Source organism: Triticum aestivum, chromosome 3D (genome assembly GCF_018294505.1).
Source record: "Triticum aestivum cultivar Chinese Spring chromosome 3D, IWGSC CS RefSeq v2.1, whole genome shotgun sequence".
Lineage (NCBI taxonomy): Eukaryota > Viridiplantae > Streptophyta > Magnoliopsida > Poales > Poaceae > Triticum > Triticum aestivum.
The window spans coordinates 570,258,104-570,264,835 of record NC_057802.1 but is presented as its reverse complement, the minus strand read 5'-3'; positions in this window follow the sequence as shown (position 1 = coordinate 570,264,835).

Sequence of the window (6,732 nt, the reverse complement as noted above, 5' to 3'; positions counted from 1 at the left end):
TCCTTTTTGTCTTCTCCACAACCACCATATTCTATTCCACCTATAGTGCTATGTCCATGGCTCACGCTCACGTATTGCGTGAAAGTTGGTAAGTTTGAGAATACTGAAGTATGAAACAATTGCTTGGCTGAAACTCGGATTGTGAACGATTTAAATATTTTGTGTGATGAAGATAGAGCATAGCCAGACTATATGATTTTGTAGGGATAACTTTGTTTGGCCATGTTATTTTGAGAAGGCATAATTGCTTTGTTAGTATGCTTGAAGTATTATTATTCTTATGTCAATATTAAACTTTTGTCTTGAATCTTTCGGATCTGAACATTCATGCCACAATAAAGGAAATTACATTGAAAATTATGTTAGGTAGCATTCCACATCAAAAATTGTAATCATTTACCTACTCGGAGAACGAGCAGGAATTAAGCTTGGGGATGCTTGATATGTCTCCAACGTATCTATAATTTTTTATTGTTCCATGCTATTATATTATCTGTTTTGGATGTTTAATGCGTTTTAATACGCTCTTTTATATTATTTGTGGGACTAACCTATTAACCGGAGGCCCAGTGCCAATTTTTGTTTTTTTGCCTATTTCAGTGTTTTGCGGAAAAGGAATACCAAACGGAATCCAAATAGAACGGAACCTTTGCGAGGATCTTTCTTGGAACAAACGCAATCCAGAATACTTGGATTTGAAGTCTGGAACTCCGCGAGGTGGTCACAAGGCAGGAGGGCGCGCCCAAGGGGGGTAGGCGCGCCCCCACCCTCGTGGGCGCCATGGAGCTCCACCGACTTATTTCTTCCGCCTATATATACTCTTATACCCTAAAAACATCAGGGGGAGCCATGAAACCACTTTTCCACCGCTGTAACCTTCTGTACCCGTGAGATCCCATCTTGGGGCCTTTTTCCGGCGCTCCACCGGAGGGGGAATCGATCACGGAGGTCTTCTACATCAACACCATAGCCTCTCCGATGATGTGTGAGTAGTTTACCACAGACCTTCGGGTCCATACTTATTAGCTAGATGGCTTCTTGTCTCTCTTTGATTCTCAATACAAAGTTCTCCTCGATGTTCTTGGAGATCTATTCGATGTAATACTTTTTGCGGTGTGTTTGCAGAGATCCGATGAATTGGGATTTATGATCAAGTTTATCTATGAATAATATTTGGTTCTTCTCTGAATTCTTATATGCATGATTTGATATCTTTGCAAGTCTCTTCGAATTATCGGTTTAGTTTAGCCTACTAGAATGATCTTTCTTGCAATGGGAGAAGTGCTTAGCTTTGTGTTCAATCTTGCGGTTTCCTTTCCCAGTGACAGCAGGGGCAGCAAGGCACGTATTGTATTGTTGCCATCGAGGATAAAAAGATGGGGTTTATAACATATTGCTTGAGTTTATCCCTCTACATCATGTCATCTTGCTTAATGTGTTACTCTGTTCTTATGAACTTAATACTCTAGATATATGCTGGATAGCGGTCGATGTGTGGAGTAATTGTAGTAGATGCAGAATCATTTTGGTCTACTTGACACGGACGTGATGCCTATATTCATGATCATTGCCTAGATATTCTCATAACTATGCGCTTTTCTATCAATTGCTCGGCAGTAATTTGTTCACCCACTGTAATACATGTTATCTTGAGAGAAGCCACGAGTGAAACCTATGGGCCCCGGGTCTCTTTCCTATTATATTACATCTCTTTTATTTACATCGCATTTCGTTTACTATTTTGCAATCTTTACTTTCCAATCTATACAATAAAAATACCAAAAATATTTACTTTACTATCTTTACTAGATCTCACTTTCGCGAGTGACCGTGAAGGGATTGACATCCCCTTTATCGCGTTAGTTGCAAGGTTCATGATTTTTTGTGCAGGTACTTGGTGACTTGCATGTTAGCTCCTACTGGATTGATACCTTGGTTCTCAAAAACTGAGGGAAATACATACGCTACTTTTATGCATCACCCTTTCCTCTTCAAGGGAAAACCAACGCATGCTCAAGAGGTAGCAGTTACTGTTATAATAATCTACATGATGCTTCTATGTCCGTATTTTGTTTTTATCGACACCTCTCTCTCTAAGCATGTGGACATGTTGTTCGATTGCGGTTTTCGCTTGAGGGCAAGCAAGGTCTAAGCTTGGGGGAGTTGATACGTCCATTTGCATCATGTTTTCTTACTGTTATTTATGATGTTTTTATGCATAATAATGTTTTTTGGAGTAATTCTAATGCCTTTTCTCGCATAATTTGCAAGGTACACACAAAGAGGGAGAATTCCGGCAGCTGGAAATCTGGACCTGAAAAAGCTATGTCAGGCTACCTATTTTGCACAACTCCAAACAAGTTGAAACTTCACGGAGAATTTTTATGGAATATTTGATGAATATTGGAGCAAATAAGTACCAGAGGAGGCCCACCAGGTGGGCACAACCCACCTGGGCGCGCCAGGACGCCCATGCGCGCCCTGGTGGGTTGTGCTCACCCAGGCCCACCTCCGGTGCCCATCTTCTGGTATATAAGTCATTTTGACCTAGAAAAAATAAAGAGATGACTTTCGGGACGGAGCCCCGCCGTATCGAGGCGGAACTTGGGCAGGAGCACTTTTGCCCTCTGGCGGAGCGATTCCGCCGGGGGAACTTCCCTCCCGGAGGGGGAAATCATCGTCATCATCATCACCAACAACTCTCCCATCTTGGGAGGGCTATTGAAGGAAATATGCCCTAGAGGCAATAATAAAGTTGTTATTTATATTTCCTTATATCATGATAAATGTTTATTATTCATGCTAGAATTGTATTAACCATAAACTTAGTACATGTGTGAATCCATAGACAAACATAGTGTCACTAGTATGCCTCTACTTGACTAGCTCGTTGAATCAAAGCTGGTTAAGTTTCCTAGCCATAGACATGAGTTGTCATTTGATTAACGGGATTACATCATTAGAGAATGATGTGATTGACTTGTTCCATTCCGTTAGCTTAGCACTTGATCGTTTAGTATATTGCTATTGCTTTCTTTATGACTTATACATGTTCCTATGACTATGAGATTATGCAACTCCCGAATACCGGCGGAACACTTTCTGTGCTACCAAATGTCACAACGTAAATGTGTGATTATAAAGGTGCTCTACAGGTGTCTCCGATGGTACTTTTTGAGTTGGCATAGATCGATATTAGGATTGGTCACTCCGATTGTCGGAGAGGTATCTCTGGGCCCTCTCGGTAATGCACACCACTATAAGCCTTGGAAGCAATGTGGCTAGTGAGTTAGTTGCGGGATGATGCATTACAGAACGAGTAAAGAGACTTGCCGGTAACGTGATTGAACTAGGTATTGAGATACCGACGATCGAATCTCGGGCAAGTAACATACCGATGACAAAGGGAACACCGTATGCTGTTATGCGGTTTGACCGATAAAGATCTTCGTAGAATACGTAGGAACCAATATGTGCATCCAAGTTCCGCTATTGGTTATTGACCGGAGATGTGTCTCGGTCATGTCTACATAGTTCTCGAACCCGTAGGGTCCGCACGCTTAACGTTCGGTGACGATCGGTATTATGAGTTTATGTGTTTTGATGTAACGAAGGTAGTTCGGAGTGCCAGATGTGATCACGGACATGACGAGGAGTCTCGAAATGGTCGAGACATAAAGATTGATATATTGGATGACTATATTCGGACACTGGATGAGTTCCCGGGGTCAACGGATAATTATCGGAGTGCCGGGGGGTTATCGGAGTGCCGGGGGGAACTAATGGGCCAACATGGGCCTTGTGAGAGAGAGAGGAGGGGCCCTTATGGCTGGCCGCCCCCCTTGAGTAGTCCGAAATGGACAAGGAGGGGGGCGGCGCTCCCTCTCTCCCTCTCCTTCCTTTCCCCTTCCCCCTCCTAGTTGGACTAGGAAAGGGGGAGTCCTACTCCCACTAGGAGGAGGACTCCTCCCCTCCATGGCATGCCGTAGGGCCGGCCGGCCTCCCCCTTGCTCCTTTATATACGGGGGCAGGAGCACCCTAGAACACACAACAGACATTGTCTTAGCCGTGTGCGGTTCCCCCCTCCACCATAATCCACCTCGGTCATATCGTTGCAGTGCTTAGGCGAAGCCCTGCACTGGCAGCTTCATCATCACCATCATCACGCCGTCGTGCTTACGAAGCTCTCCCTCGAAACTCAGCTGGATCGAGAGTTCGTGGGACGTCACCGAGCCGAACGTGTGCAGATCGCGGAGGTGCCGTACTTTCGGTGCTAGGGTTGGTCGGATCATGAAGACGTACGACTACATCAACCGCGTTGTCATAACGCTTCCACTTATGGTCTACGAGGGTACGTGGACAACACTCTCCCGCTCGTTGCTATGCATCACCATGATCTTGCGTGTACGTAGGAATTTTTTTGAAATTATTGCATTCCCAACAGTGGCATCCGATCCAGGTTTATGCGTAGATGTTATATGCACGAGCAGAACACAAATGAGTTGTGGGCGATAATAGTCATACTGCTTACCAGCATGTCATACTTTGATTCGACTGTATTGTTGGATGAAGCGACCCGGACCGACATTACGCGTACGCTTACGCGAGACTGGTTCTACCGACATGCTTCGCACACAGCTGGCTGGTGGGTGTCAGTTTCTCCAACTTTAGTTGAATCGAGTGTGGCTACGCCCGGTCCTTGTTGAAGGTTAAAACAACACATACTTGACGAAAAATCATTGTGGTTTTGATGCGTAGGTAAGAACAGTTCTTGCTAAGCCCGTAGCAGCCACGTAAAATTTGCAACAACAAAGTAGAGGACGTCTAACTTGTTTTTGCAGGGCATGTTGTGATGTGATATGGTCAAGACCTGATGCTAAATTTTATTGTATGAGATGATCATGTTTTGTAACAGAGTTATCAGTAACTGGCAGGAGCCATATGGTTGTCGCTTTATTGTATGCAATGCAATCGCCCTGTAATTATTTTTACTTTATCACTAAGCGGTAGCGATAGTCGTTGAAACAATAGTTGGCGAGATGATAACGATGCTACGATGGAGATCAAGGTGTCACGCCGGTGACGATGGTGATCATGACGGTGCTTTGGAGATGGAGATCAAAGGCACAAGATGATGATGGCCATATCATATCACTTATATTGATTGCATGTGATGTTTATCTTTTAGGCATCTTATTCTGCTCTGATTGACGGTAGCACTATAAGAAGATCTCTCACTAAATTTCAAGGTACAAGTGTTCTCCCTGAGTATGCACCGTTGCGAAAGTTCGTCGTGCCGAGACACCACGTGATGATCGGGTGTGATAGGCTCTACGTTCACATACAACGGGTGCAAGCCAGTTTTGCACACGCAGAATACTCGGGTTAAACTTGACGAGCCTAGCATATGCAGATATGGCCTCGGAACACTGAGACCGAAAGGTCCACTAGTAGAAAACAGGGCTTTGGTTCGGGCCTGGCCAGCCCATTAGTCCCGGTTCAGTCACGAACTGGGACCCATGGGGGGCATACTTCCCGGTTCGTGAGCCCAGGGGGCCGGCCGGGGCCTCGTGGGCATTGGTCCCGGTTTGTCTGGACCCATTTGTCCCGGTTCCTGGCACGAACCGAGACCAATAGGCCTCGCTCCTGGCCCACATACATTTGTCTCGGTTCGTGGCTCGAACCGGGACAGAAGGGGGGCTTTAGTCCCGGTTCCAGCCACGAAACGGGAGAAATGAGTTGCCTATATATACCCCATCGCCGCAGCAGAGCACTCCACAGTGCTCTATTTTTTCTGGCCGGCGAGGGGAGGGCATTTGGGTGCTCTAGCTCACCTCCTATGCACATGAGGTGTTCGATGAAATGCCAGAGCCACACTAGTTAAGCTTTCTCCTCTCGAAGCTCGACCTCCAAGCTCCATTTTCCCCGAGATTTGTCTTGGTTTAGCGTTCCGTCCCCGTCTTCACCGCCGTCAATCGCCCGCGCCGATCTCGTCGCTGGCACCACCGTGGTGAGCCTCTTGTTCTTATCTTCTTCTGAAAGAAAAAATTCTTACTTTAAATAGATACTAGTCTAATTTTCTTACTTTTATTATTGCTTGTTATTATATAGTGCGATGGTTTTGTTATCCGCCCCCGTCGGCCCTCGTCCTGGCTATGATTCGGATGTGGTATATATATTATCTTTTATAACTATTTGGTTCATTTATTGTTTATGACAATTATGCCCATCAAGTTGACATAGATTTTATTTATCTAGGAGGTAGTTGAACCAGAAATTCCAACCGACCCTATTGTCGAGAGGTTAAATTCAGTTGAAGAAGAAAACAATTACTTGAAGGAAAAATAAAAAAAATTGAGGAGGAGAAGATGATATTGGAGTTGCATGTTGCAGATGTCGTCGATGATCACAAGATCAAGATGGATGCAATGCGGTTGAAGATTAGAAAGATAGAAAATATGACATTCATACCGAGGCTTGGTATCATTATGCCGTTGGATCAATTGTTACCTTGGTTGTGATTATGATCGCATTTGTTGTTGCATTGAAAGGTTTTACATAGTTTCAATGTATGGTTTAACTAGATGCTCTGGAGAGCTATATGTTGTTCAATTTGAACTATGTATGTACTTTGGTTTTAATGTGATGATGAACTTCTATTAATTTGGTCACTTATCTATCCATGTGAATCTATAATGGTTTTTGACACACATAATTATATATAATGCACGC